This window comes from Penaeus vannamei, chromosome 5, assembly GCF_042767895.1.
Source record: "Penaeus vannamei isolate JL-2024 chromosome 5, ASM4276789v1, whole genome shotgun sequence".
Lineage (NCBI taxonomy): Eukaryota > Metazoa > Arthropoda > Malacostraca > Decapoda > Penaeidae > Penaeus > Penaeus vannamei.
Window position 1 is genome coordinate 28286819 of NC_091553.1, and position 15000 is coordinate 28301818.

The following is a 15000-nucleotide window of genomic DNA, read 5'->3' on the forward strand; positions in this document are numbered from 1 at the left end:
TGTTTGCCGTCTATCTGTCTCTCTCTCCTTTTGTCTTTCTTCCTCCCTCGTTTCTTTTCCCTTTCTTTGTTCCTTCCTGCCTATTACCTGTCTGCCTGCGTGCCTACCAACCAATCTATCTATCTACCTACCTACGTAACTGCCTGCCTTGCTGACTTTTCCCCTTCAACTTCCTTTCCCCGCCCTTCCCTTTCAATACCCCTCCCTCCCCTGCCTCTCCCCCCGCACATAGAGGATCTGACCTCAGCTAACCTCACCCTCCCATAGAAATATCAGCATCACCATCACCATCATGAAACGTAAAACTAGAATTTCTTTAGTGTTGCTTATAACAAATAAATACCAGACAAAAACAAAGAAAACGACACCATCATCATCATTATCTCCGTGCAAGAAACCCAGAGGTAACTTCATTCATATTTCATCCCAGCCAAGATTAATATCAATAAACACAAAAAAGAAGAAAATTTAATAAGATCTTAGGCGTTCTTCATTCGAAAACCTTGCCAGTGACGCAGCATATAATTTTTTTCCTAGCTTACTCTCCAAAATTAATTAGATATGGGTTAAAATAAAATAAAGTCCGTAAATAATAACAATAATAATAATAACAATAATAATAATAATAATAATAATAATAATAATAATAATAATAATAATAATAATAACGAACAAAATCAATAAACAAATGCCAGTTCCCAAGAAACAAAAAAAAGTAATAGAACAAAAATTAAACAAACAAGAGCGATAGATTTTAAAATAAATCATATGCCGGCGGACATGACCCCTAACATTCTTATGTATAATTCAGGCTTAGGCCTATATTTGTCCGATACGACGATCCTACTTAAAAATAATAACAATAAACAAAACCACTCCACTTCCCCAGCCCTAGCATATGGAGAGGGAAAAAATACCTTATCTCATAAACAATTCTAAAACCAGTCATAGCAGAGTAAACTAGCCTAACCTTACTCTTACGAACCAAACCTACCCTATGAGTAGTTAAATCACTGATGTTGTTACAACCTTTACGTTAAAGAGACTTACCAAAAATGAGTTTCAGTAACAAACAACTGTGGTGGGGTGCGAGAGTTGAAGGGAAGTAGTGTACATCGAGTGATAGGCAGGCAGTTTCACTTGTTAACCATTCAGTGGTAAAAAGTTTACATTTTATATTCAGCGTGAAATTCGGAGATTTTTAGGCCTCAAATGTCGACTTGTACGCCATAATACACAGTGTCTATGAACAGACTTTAATGAATAAACAAATTCAATTCTCCGATATTTCTTTTGAAGTAACTAAAGGGCATCCGAATATTCACGTGCCATAGGCCTACACAGAACATAAACAAAGAAATCTCTGTTTGTAATATAATTATCAAATTTGATAAAGATGACTAATTTCATCTATCAATCTATTATCTTTATCATGAAATGTCATTCCAAAGCAGATTTACTACGAACTCTATGTTTTCAATACTAAGTTACTCTTATGCTAAGTCACAGATGAACTCAATTTTTATTTATTCATCTACTAAGGGACGGGTCAGGAAGGAGGGAGAGGAAGAGGAAGGGAGAGCAGAGAGATGGAGAGGAAGGGAGGTGAGAGAGAGGGAGAGGAAGGGAGGGGAGAGAGGGAGAGGAAGGAAGGAGAGAGAGGGTGAGAATGGAGGAGGGAGGGAGGGAGGGAGGGAGGGAGGGAGGGAGGGAGGAGAGGAGAGAGAGAGAGAGAGAGAGAGAGAGAGAGAGAGAGAGAGAGAGAGAGAGAGAGAGAGAGAGAGAGAGAGAGAGAGAGAGAGAGAGAGAGAGGGGAGAGAGAGGGGAGAGGGAGAGGGAGAGAGAGGGAGAGGGAGAGAGAGGGAGAGAGGGAGAGAGAGGTAGGGAGGGAGAGAGAGGGAGGTAGGGAAAGAGGGAGAGAGAGAGAGAGAGAGAGAGAGAGAGAGAGAGAGAGAGAGAGAGAGAGAGAGAGAGAGAGAGAGAGAGAGAGAGAGAGAGAGAGAGAGAGAGAGAGAGGCGAGGCGGGAGGAGAGAGAAACAGAGAGAGAAGGAGGGAGAGGGAAAGCGCGAGAGAGCGAGAGCGAGCGTGCATGCAGGAGAATGCGAGTCGCGGGCGGGCCACACGTATGGAAATCGGAGCGAGGTGATCCCCCAGCTGAAGGGCAAAGGTGAGGAACCCAACGCCTGGATTACATTACAAAAAAAAAGGTAAAATAAAAAGAGCTGAATTGAATCGTCGGGATGGGGGGGTGATAGGTCGAAAGAGATTATCGTAGCAATGATGATCATGATATTATAACAGCAGGGTATTAATAATGACCAGAAAAAATGCGAGGAAACAACAGCAAGAAGAGATAACAGAGCAAACGAAATGGCCGAACTAAGCCACATCAAAGACGACAAATAGAAGAGGCTCGAGAGGGGAGAGGAAACGGAAGGGAACACCAGCAACTCCGAGGAAAGAAGACTCGAAACGGCGCCGCGCCCATCCCAGGTTACCCAAGATGCCGCCTGCCCGCACCCACCGCTTTCTACCCTAACTCCCCGCGTAGCTGTTGTGCGTGCTGCCATCATTCCCTTTCCTCTCCCTCCCCCCTCCACCACCCGGGTGACAACACTCACAAACACTATTCACCTAGTATCTAGGCATCCTGAAAACACCAAAGTGACAGATTTCATAACACAAAATCCCGACACAATTCAGACATTCGGACACCATTTAACAAACAAGCACACACTCTGACAACAAACAACATCCTCAGAGCCGACAACATTCTGGCATCATTATACAATCAACATTCACAAAGTAACAACACAAAAATAAACATCAAAAAAATATTGAACAAACATCGACACACAGCCAAACAACACCTAAAGAGCAACATCCTGACAACATTAAACAAACACACACGCAACAGTTAGTAAATAACACAGTGACAACACTCAAAAGGCACCATCCTGACAACACTTGAGAAACATCCACATATACTGACAACGCCCAAAAGGCAACATCTTGGCAACACTAAACGAACAACACCCAAACAACATCCAGGCACACTGACAACACCCTAAACAACACCCTGACCCCACCCACACGACCCCGCCACGAGCTCCGACAATAAACAAAAGCAACGAGCGACACAACCCGGCTATACCTCTCTCCCTCTCTCCCTCCATATCTCTCTCTCTCTCTCTCTCTCTCTCTCTCTCTCTCTCTCTCTCTCTCTCTCTCTCTCTCTCTCTCTCTCTCTCTCTCTCTCTCTCTCTCTCTCTCTCTCTCTCTCTCTCTCTCTCTCTCACTCTCTCTCTCTCTCTCTCTCTCGAGCACGAGAGTAACAAACGGGAGAATAAAAAAAAGAAGAGAAGAAAATGGGAAAAAATTAGGACATATATAAGGAAAACAAATCTCCTACACCCATAACGGGGGTAGTGGGGGAGGGGGGTAAAAGGACCCTCCCCCCTCTCCACCTCTATACACCTAACAACAACAACAACAATACTGGCGGCCGCGGCAACAAAAACAATGATGATTTTTTTTTTTTTTTTACTATATATTTCTGAAACCCCATACAACAAACCGACAAAAAGGCGATTGTTCCTCCAGCCCGACGCGGAACAAAACCCCTTCATTCCTCTCTTTCTTCCCCTTTATTTCACTCCCTTCCTTTCTCGCCTCACTCAATTCCTCTCCCTTCATCACCCTCTACCCACAACCCATCCCCTCTCCCCCCTCCCTTATCGACCAACTCCTTTCTTTCTTTCTTCTTTCCCCCTCTCCCTCTCCTCCCCCTTCCTCCTTCAACCTATCCTTCTCTCTTTCCCTCTCGTCTCCCCACCGCTACCCCTTCTCTCCACTTCCACCTCATCTACCTCCCCCCCCGTCTCTCTTTCTCTTTCTCATCCCTCCTACACTCTCTCTCCATCCCTCATCCCCACCCACTCTCTCTCTCCCCCCTTACATTCCCTTTCCCCCTTACCCTCCCTTTTCCCACTTACCCTCCCCATCCCCCATCCCCCTCTCCCGGATCCTGTGGCCCAACGGAACAATACGTACCGCGGAGGCTACACAATTACACCGACAACAAATGGCCACACGTTTTGTCGGCTTACAAAAAAAGAAAAAAAAAGGAGGATGGAACTATTATGCTCCCATTTGCGGGTTCGATGACGACAAGGCACCATCATTACTGTAGTGATTGTACTTAAACTATAGCCCTCATATATGTACATGTCTATGGGTGAGTGAGTGAGTGAGTGGGAGAGTGAGTGAGTGAGTGAGTGAGTGAGTGAGTGAGTGGGTGAGTGAGTGAGTGAGTGGGTGAGTGAGTGAGTGAGTGAGTGAGAGAGTGAGAGAGTGAGTGAGTGAGTGAGTGAGTGAGTGAGTGAGTGAGTGAGTGAGTGAGTGAGTGGGTGGGTGGGTGGGTGGGTGGGTGGGTGGGTGAGTGACTGGGTGGGTGGGTGGGTGAGTGACTGGGTGGGTGGGTGAGTGAGTGACTGGGTGGGTGAGTGAGTGACTGGGTGGGTGAGAGGGTGAATATGGGAATGGGGTAGGGGTATTATGTGAATGAGTGTGTGAGTGAGTGGGTGAGTGAGTGACTGAGCGATTGCGTGCGTGGATACTTGCGTGCGCACCAGGAAAACGAAAATACCTAAACATAGGCCTAACTTAACGCATCAAAAACCACCCAAGCCTCCAAAACAGCCATGATCAACCACAACCAAAACTCACCTGCCTAATTAAATTTCCACAATCAAACCACCGTCAGGGACAGACTAATAACACCTGCGCGAATTAATCACTTCTCCTTCCGTGAACAACTGAACATCAATCAACCCCGTAGAGGGAACGCGAGGGTTCCTTTAATAAGAATGAATATATTGATAGATAGATGAATGGATGCAACGATAGGAAATAAACAAAACTTAATTGGCGAAGTTATTGTTAAAAATAATAAGTAATCAATCACAAATGACACAAGGAAGAGGAGAAGGGGGGGGGGATGTGGAGGAGGGGGAGAAGGGGGGTGAGGAGGAGGAGGGGGAGGTGGGGGGAGAAGGAGGAGGAGGACGACGACGAAGAAGAGGAAGGGAAGGAAAGGGGGATGGAGAGAAGGAAGGAGAAAAGAAAGGAAAATAAGGGCAAGGAAGGGATTAAAAGGGAAGTCATGAGATGGGTAAGGAAGGGAAGGAAATTGACAAAATATGGAGGGGAGGCGACTTGAAAGATAAAGGAGAACAATTTACGTGAAATGTCTCATTCAATGCTATTCATAAAACGAAGAATGTAAATAAATAATTAAGGATTATGGGTATCACTATTAGCATTAAACCAATACTGACGGCAATCTAAATACCGTCGCAAACAACAACAAAAACAATGATATTATTACTATTACTATCATTATCACCACCATCACCACTATGAATGACGATGAAAATATTATGATAATACAAACAGGAAGTAGAAAAACGATAACATGAAACAAAAATATTAATCAATGGCAAAGAATTACACACACAAATCGGTTTAAACAAAATGTAACTCAAACCCAAAAGACATTGGCCTACCCCGTGAACAAATGCCGCTTTAGCTGGTTCTCCTGCTTTACCTGTGAAAGAAAAAAAGTATAAATTTTCACTCAGCATAAGTATGAAATTGTGAAATAATAATGCCTCATCACTACATTTGGCCATGGGAGAGGGGATGGAGGGGGAGAAAAAGAGGGAATGGGTAGGGAAGTGAGGGGAGGGAGAGAGGGGAGGGAGAGAGGGGAGGGAGGGAGGGAGGAGGGAGGGAGGGAGGAGAGAGAGAGAGGGAGGGAGAGAGAGAGAGAGGGGGAGGGGGAGAGAGAGAGGGGGAGGGGGAGAGAGAGAGGGAGGGAGGGAGAGAGAGAGAGAGGGATGGAGGGTGGGAGAGAGGGAGGAGGAGGGAGAGAGGGAGAGAGAGAGAGAGAGAGAGAGAGAGAGAGAGAGAGAGAGAGAGAGAGAGAGAGAGAGAGAGAGAGAGAGAGAGAGAGAGAGAGAGAGAGGAGAGAGAGAGAGAGAGAGAGAGAGAGAGAGAGAGAGAGAGAGAGAGAGAGAGAGAGAGAGAGAGAGAGAGAGAGAGAGAGAGAGAGAGAAAGAAAGGGGGGAGGGACAACTCTTCAAAATAAGATATAAAAAACATCGTACGACTAAAAAAACTACTATTACATCAAATCACACATTGTCTTTGAATATCTAAGGAAATCACTTTTGACTTCCTCTACTTGAATAGCGGTCGCAATTACAATGAGAACTTTTTTTTTTTTACAAACGAGCCGTCTGTAAACGATGCAATAATAAAAATGATGATTCAAATGATAAATGAAATGATACAGTGGGTGATCTTTGCAATTAAAATCTTTATCATAGATATAATCGCATATACAATATTACAATTAACAGGACTCATGATACCGGAACCAATAATACCAAGGCTATCAATTATGCAATAAACATAATGTAGTTGATTACTGGAATTATAGTGATATACAGTAACGACGTCAATACGAAAATGGCAATAATAACATCAACTTAAGCACCAGATACAAACACAATAACAATGGTGACACCTATGACAATCATAACTAAAACCAACAAAAACTTACATACATACATACATATATGCCCCACAAAATTACACCCCACAACACAACAACAACATCCATACATTACTAACGAAAAACAAACTCGCACATTACCCAAACACTGATAGCCCCCCCCCCCCCACACACACACACCACTACCAGAAGCAAAGGCGGCCACCTGTCCCTCGGTTCCTAACTTAGAGAACCCCGTCTATTCGCCGAAGTTGGGCAGGACCCGTCGCTTACTTGTGATGGGAAGTTGTTGATAAAGAGATCAAGTTGCAATGTAAGGAAAGAGGAGGGAGGAGGGTGCGAGTGAGTTAGAGTGTGGGAGTGAAGTTGGGATTTTGAGGTGGGGCGAGTGAGTGAGTGTATGGGAATGAGAAGATGGTGGCGGGATATTCGGTGTGAGATGAGTCATGAGAGAGAGAGAGAGATGGAGTGACTGAGTGAGAGTGAAAGTGGGAATTCTGGGGTGAGGTGACTGCTCGAGAGGGAATGAGCAAGTGAAGGTGTGAGAGTGCGCTGGAGGGACAGGGCGAAGGTGAGAATTCTGAGGTGAGGTGAAGTGGACGGGTGGAGGTAAGGGAGTAGAAAGGGCTTGATCATTTATGAATGATGCTCTCCCGAAATGCCTAGTTTTGATCACAACCAGATCATTTACAACACTTATATATATATGTATAAATATATATATATATATATATATATATATATATATATATATATATATATACCGCATTGAATAATGCATTATATATATGTATGTGTGAGTGAGTGAGTGTATGTATGTGTGTTTATACACACACGCACGCACGCACGCACACGCACACGCACACACACACACACACACACACGTATATATATATATATATATATATATATATATATATATATATATATATATATATATATATATATATATATGTGAGTGTGTGTGTGTGTGTGTGTGTGTGTGTGTGTGTGTGTGTGTGTGTGTGTGTGTGTGTGTGTGTGTGTGTGTGTGTGTGTGTGTGTGTGTGTGTGTGTGCATGAATATGTCCGTAAGTATGAATTTATTCAGATAGTCTAGCATATATAATATTTATAATCAAATTAAGCTTCATCTCGAGAGGCGAACAATCACTTAAAGACAACAATTAACACTTCCGGAATCTAATACCCTTCCTCTTATCCCTGCCCCCACCCCAGCCCCTCCGCTCAAATGGCAATCAATGGGGTGCTAATCTCTTTCCTGAACTTATTGGATTACCAATTATAGCGGTAAAGGCAAAAGCTGAGACGCAGGAGAGGCAGAGAGAAGGGGATACGAAGTAGAAGAGAGAGAGAGAGAGAGAGAGAGAGAGAGAGAGAGAGAGAGAGAGAGAGAGAGAGAGAGAGAGAGAGAGAGAGAGAGAGAGAGAGAGAGAGAGAGAGGGGGGGGGGCTAGGATAAGGAAGCGGAAAGAGGAGGATAAGGGATATGAGGATTCAAATTCAATTTCTAAATCGTTTCCACTTATATAATGGTTATCTTTTTATAATCAATTACAGTTTCACAGTACATGTAAACATCACACACATAAGACCAAGACTGAGATAAGGGAATGGAAATAGGAATGGCGTTGAACTGGGAATAAGAGTAGGAGAGAGGGGAGAATGAAGGATAGGGGAGAGAAGGATAAAAATAGAGAGAGAGAGAGAAGAAAAGTACTAACTCCAGCCCCACCCTACCTTGACCATCCCATTTTCGTTCTTGGTTTCGCTCTGATTTTTTTCCTGTTCTGGTGGGAGGGGGCGGGGGTGGGGTGTCTGGGGCAGGTAGTTTTCGGGGAGTCGCGTTATTACGTTAAGTGCCCAAGAGCGCCGGTAACACAATAACCCCCCCCCCCCTCTCCCCTTATTTTATCCCCCGGACATGGATGATGAAGATACGGGAAGAAAAGAGGGAGGAGAGAGGGGAGGACTGGCGGAAGAAGGGAGGAGAGGGGGTGGAGACATCGGAGACAAGAAGGAAGAAGAAGAAGGAGAAGGGAAGAATGAAGATGGGGATAGAAGGCATTAAGAAGACGAGCGAGGGAAAGAACAGGGAAAAGAGAGAAGGGGAACAGGAAGAAAACAGATGCGAAAGAACGCACCAAAAAGTCAAAGAAAAAAAAAGAGAAAATGAAGCAAAACGAAGCCTGTGAGAGTAGGAGAGACAAAACGCTAGACGCCGGCGAAGTATTAGTCTCCCCGCCAGGCTGTTCCTTCCCTCCACGCTGGTTGACGCCCGCCTTAGAAGAAATGGTAAAGCAATTATATCAAAATATATATAGAGAGAAAAAAATGAATAATAGTAATAAGAAAAAGAACAAAAGGTTCCCCCTCCGATTTCAAGAGTGTTTTACATTTTTTGGACAACGAGCAATCCGTCTTGCTGAAATGGGACTCGGGCCCTACCATTCCCCCAACGCTGAGTCCACCAGGCCTTGTACTCCGTCAGTCAGGCCAGAGTCAGAAAGGTGGGAGAGGGAGGGAGGGAGGGAGGGAGGGAGGGAGAGAGGGAGAGAGGGAGAGAGGGAGAGAGGGAGAGAGGAGAGAGAGAGAGGGAGGGAGGGAGAGAGAGAGAGAGAGAGAGAGAGAGAGAGAGAGAGAGAGAGAGAGAGAGAGAGAGAGAGAGAGAGAGAGAGAGAGAGAGTGCGTGTGTGTGTGTGTGTGTGTGTGTGTGTGTGTGTGTGTGTGTGTGTGTGTGTGTGTGTGTGTGTGTGTGTGTGTGTGTGTGTGTGTGTGTGTGTGTGTATGTGTGTGTGTGTGTGTGTGTATTAATGAAGAGGAAAAGTTTCAGATCAATTATCAAACTTTCGGAAAAAAACAAAAAATACAAAATACACACAATGAGAAGTGAAAAGAATAGAAAAAGAGAAACAACACAAAAAAATCTACCAAAACGCTTTAAAAATGCAGGGGACGAAACAGCATAAAAAGATGTTACGAAACCAATCCTCCTTTTCTTTTCAAATCATCAAAATTCCCCAGACAAATATCAAAGGACTCCCGAATAAAAGCAATAAGAGCAGGATCTTCGCTCTACACGCCATTCGTTATTAGGGTCCGAAAGCATTTTTTTTCTCAATTAACAAATATAAAAAGTATCTGAATTGCACATCAAAGACTCAACCGAATACATTTCGAGGAGGAAAAGGGACGCTGTGCAAGGCCATCTAAAGACATGCGCACAGATTCTGAGGCAATTCGGAAGCTAAGTCTACATAAGTATCTATAGACCTTGTTCAGACACTCAACTCGGAGCGTAGAAATAGCTTTGGGCATATATATACATACATATATATATATATATATATATATATATATATATATATATATATATATATACATATTTATTCATCTACCTATTCATAAACATCAATATACATTTACATATACATATATACATGCACACACATATATACACACACACAAGTACCAACATTGTACATAAGATAAAAAATGTTGTATCTCTCACTGACATTCCCCTCAGCCCATCAATAGAACAGGTCCACAACGTACTACGAGGGGGAAATCCCATACATGTACGGTGTTGGTGTTACTTTACACCCCGGGGGAAAGGCACTCTGGTTTATTGTGAGCGGAAACACTTACGGTCAAAAGTAATGGGGCTTGGGTGGGGGTGGGGTGGAGGGATGGTTTGGAGATCGTGGATTTAGGAGAGAACGAGGGAAGAAATGAGTGAGATAGATAGATAGATAGATAGAGATAGAGATAGAGATAGAGAGAGACAGAGAGAGAGGGAGAGGGAGAGGGAGAAGAGGGAGAGAGAGAGGGAGAGAGAGAGAGAGAGAGAGGGAGAGAGGGAGGGAGTGGGAGGAGGGAGGGAGAGAGAGAGAGAGGGAGGGAGGGAGGGAGGGAGGGAGAGAGAGAGGAGGGAAAGGAGAGGGAGAGAGGAGAGAGGAGAGAGAGAGAGAGAGAGAGAGGGAGAGAGAGAGAGAGAGAGAGAGAGAGAGAGAGAGAGAGAGAGAGAGAGAGAGAGAGAGAGAGAGAGAGAGAGAGAGAGAGAGAGAGGGAGAGGGAGGGAGAGGGAGAGAGAGGGAGGGAGAGAGAGGGAGGGAGACAGAGAGAGAGAGAGAGAGAGAGAGAGAGAGAGAGAGAGAGAGAGAGAGAGAGAGAGAGAGAGAGAGAGAGAGAGAGAGAGAGAGAGAGAGAGAGAGAGAGAGGGAGGGAGAGAGAGAGAGAGAGGGGAGAGAGAGGGAGAGGGAGAGAGAGAGAGAGAGAGAGAGAGAGAGAGAGAGAGAGAGAGAGAGAGAGAGAGAGAGAGAGAGAGAGAGAGAGGAGAGAGAGAGAGAGAGAGAGAGAGAGAGAGAGAGAGAGAGAGAGAGAGAAAGAGAGGGGGAGAGAATGAGAGAAAGAGAGGAGGGAGAGAATGAGAGAAAGGCAGGAAGGAAGAAAAGGAGGGAGGGAGGGAGGGGAGGAAGGTAGGAGGAGACAAAGGGGGAGGCGTAGATAATGTACGGTTGAGGGAGGGGTAATTGGGGGAGAGGGAGAGGTGAAACAGGTGAGGGATAAAAGGAGAGAGAGAAAGTGGGTGTAAGGGCAAGAGGAGGGAAGAATAGAAGAGAGGAATGAATGAATGAGAAGTGGAGGGAAAGAGTACTTAGATATCCTTCCCCTCACTCTTTGAAAGACGAAACCGACAGATATGTGATACAGAGTAAAGAAGGAAAACGATTTCAAGAAAGTTGAAAATGAGACAACACCGCCTAATTCTAAGAAATGAGCTAAGGAAAAAAACGAAAAAGAAAGGAAAATATGATGGACCACCGAAACAATGGAGAGTCCCTCGCTAGCAACAGGACCCCAAAACAAGACCATTTATATGGCGTAAAAGGGAACTATTATGTATAAAGGGTCTCCCATTACAATACCTACACTCACCATGATTACGTGGGTTACCCCGCTGCCGACAAGCACTATGGCTTACCACAACACACACAAAAAGATAACACCATCGCCAACAAGTGTGTATAAATAAATATGTAAACGTATACATGCGGATAATTCACGTAAATTCACTGAAAAAGACAACTCAACATGGAGTTCCTCTAACAACATAACCTGCCAACACCGTGTTACAACGACAAATGAGAAAGTCGAACGAACAAGAACACGCCAACACCATAACCAAAAACGCATATATAGGCCTAACTATAAACACTTATCTAATTGCCCGTCCGACATTAAAATCTACTTCCATTTTCCTTCCGAAAACAAAATCAATACCGAGCATCATCCTGAAAAATAGCAACAATACCAAAACGAGCGACCGATAACCGTCATCAACGAGAATTAAAAGCGCATTATCCTCAGCTGATCACAGTCATTTGGCGAGAGTTTATGGTCTTGCCGCATGTAATTCCCCGCACCGCCGGCACCGCCAAAAAAAGAAGCAAGACATATAATATCACATCTTGGTTCTCAAAAAAAAAACTTCTAAATATACATAAGAAAGAAAGAAAGAAAGAACATCTGTTACCGTCATCGTTCTAAAACAGAAATATCGGAGACTGAATGAAAGAAAAAATGCCACACCCGTTAAAAAGTCTCCCACAAAAAAAGAAAAGAAAAAAGGTGATTTTTCAAACATCCATTGTTGTAAAAAAAAAAGAAAGAACGAACAACACAAAATTGAAAACCTTTACATCATTAAAAAAATTTAAACAAAACCCTCTCCCAAGAAACAAACATTATAATCTAACAATCAGATTATACTCTACCAATCAGGACAATATTCTCAGAATAATACACTAATTGAATGTGACAATTCACTCCGCCAATTATGAAAACACAAAGTACTCTCCACTATTCAGAATTTTACAACCCATCAAGACAATCTAGGATATACAATCCTCCAATCAGGACACTACACTCCCAAAAAACAAGGTACTTTCGGCTAATCAGAACATCTACAACCCACCAATCAGGACACCACACTCCGCCAATCTGGGCAATACACTCCGCCAATCAGGAAAATATACTGTGCTCTCTACTAATAATAACATCTACAACCCACCCCACCCATCAGAACACCACAATCCGCCAATCACGAAACTATACATCCCACCAATCAGCACACCACACTTCACTAAACCAGGGATATACAGTCCACCAATCAGCACACTACACCCGCCGAACGAGACAATTCCCTTCGCCAATCAGGAAAATACAAAGTATTATCAGCTAATCAGAACACTACAACCAACCTATCAGGACACAACACTCCGCCAATCAGGACAATACAATCCTCCAATCAGGATCGGCAGCGGAAGATTCTCTGTCTCCCGGGAGGTACAACGGCGAGCGGTAATTAACGGCGCCGAAGCTGCACTTATCTCAACGTTTCCTCGAGAAGAGATTTTCTTTTAAAAAAATGAGTCTTTCTGGTTGGGAAGCGGAATAGTGACGGGAGAAAAATGGGAAGGAAGGAGGAACGGAAAGGGTAAAGGAAGCAGGGAAGGAAAGGATGAAGGGAAGAATGAAAGGGAACGGGGTATGGAGGAAGGGAAATACGGATGGAACTGAAAGAGGAAAGGAGGATGGGGAGGGTGGATGGAAGGGGAGAGGAGGGAAGGGGACTGGAAAGAATGAAGGAAAAGTGGAAAGAAGGAAAAGAGGAAGGGAAAGGGTAAACAAACAGGGATTGGAAAGGAGGGGAGAGAGAGGAGAGAAAAAGACAGAGATAGAGAGAGAATGAGACAGGGGAGGCCAGGGAACAGGAAGACAAGGCAACGAGCGCCCTTTCCATCCTTCTATTCGCCCTGCCCCCCCCACCCCCACCCCCTTCCTCCTTCCTGCCCATCACGTCACCTATCACCATTGACCCCTCGTCCTAAGTCCCTTCCACGTTCCTCCACGTCCCCACCCCTCCCTTACCTATCAAATAACGAAAACCAGATACATAACACCCCAAGAAAGTTCCGTGACCCTATCGGTTAAAATCAAACTCTAGCATTTTTATTAAAGCAGAATATCAAAATATTAAAGAAAAAATCGGCTCTACCCCTAAAAGAAGAGAGGGAAAAAGGCAAGTGCACGTGGAGACGGCGAGGATTTTATCAATAAAAAGTAAATCGGATTTGCAAGTCGACGAAGATCCATCCGGGTCCGCTGCCTTGGCTCCGACTCGCCAGGATCTCGGGACGTTCAGGGGTGGTCATACCAAGGTCTATATAAGTACTTATATAGACCTTGGGTCATACAAGTCTATTCGGTGTATCCCTCAACAGAGCGGGATACAACCCCAGCTGTGAAGGGAACCGAGATGAAAATCCCTGCCCGGAGTGGCAGAGAGAAACAAGAACCGTTGTCGATAAAGATAACGCCAAAACAAAAACTGTAGTACAATTACTAAGACGCTCAGTACGAGACTGTCTGAACGGTGATTATTATACCATGTTAGGTTTAACTGCGTTGTGAAACAAGAAATATATACTAACATTTTTACAATTATCCAGACAAACGATCATTTATTAAATAAATAAACGTGTGTGTGTGTGCGTGTGTTTGTGAGTGTGTGTATGTATCTATGTGCGTGCGCGCGCGCGAGCAAAAAATCAGACACACTTTACCCTTTTAGCAACACAATGTGCTATTTGCAGCCTCCTTACAAGTGAACATTATGGGTATTTTCAGAACATCATCCATATTCGGGTAGTTCCTATCAAACGTATTCTCAATACTTTGGTCTCTATAGTAATGCCCCGAAGGATTCTAATTTCCGCACCTCGGATTCAGTGTGTATTAACCAGCTTAAAAATTCCGTCTACTAGGTACATATGTCAGTCATGCACATCTGTTCAACACGTGTATTACGGTACATAATTTAGTTTCATAAACGATCACATATAATTTCCATATATCCGTCACTCATTTCGCTCCATCGGTTATATAACCACCTTACCACTGACTGAGACCGACATGCCCTTCATAAACGCAATCTCCCGCCATTCCACACACAGCTTGGAAAAAATTGGCTTTATTGCATTATTCAAGCTCTCACGTGTCAGGTGAGATGACTAATGGGTTTTCGAAGCCTCTGGCCTTCCTCCTTCGTCCCCACGAGCGGTATCGAACTTGCGTGTTGCTGCGTGCAATATCGAGCTCCCCTACCCCACCCCTCCTCCCCTCTGCTCTTCGGAAAGCAAAAACTTCCAAGTCAAGTTTTGTCAAAATCCACCCGGGGCGAGTCTACCCCCCCCCCTCCCCCAGCAATCTATCTCTCGGAGCGCTGGCACTTTGTTTAGGACCTGACGTGACCTCACTTTAGGTAAGAGTTGTACCATATCTCAACGGCAAGACGTAATGAATTACAGTAATTAATGGCCACAAAGGATGCCAATGGTGATATCTCTAAAAATGCT

General features: G+C 44.2%; 1 protein-coding gene across 10 annotated transcripts in view; it reads right to left on the minus strand.

Annotated features, from left to right (window-relative positions):
• The window catches only part of cyst (rho guanine nucleotide exchange factor 18 cysts), a 676181-nt gene that overhangs the window by 625220 nt on the left and 35961 nt on the right, over positions 1 to 15000 (minus strand). The window contains exon 1 of one of the 10 annotated variants that reach the window (XM_070122009.1): positions 5569 to 5586. The exons of the other annotated variants lie outside the window; for them this stretch is intronic. The gene's annotated coding sequence lies outside the window, so the exon portion shown is untranslated. Of the gene's footprint in view, positions 1 to 5568; positions 5587 to 15000 lie in introns of those variants that run through there. 10 annotated transcript variants of the gene reach the window in all.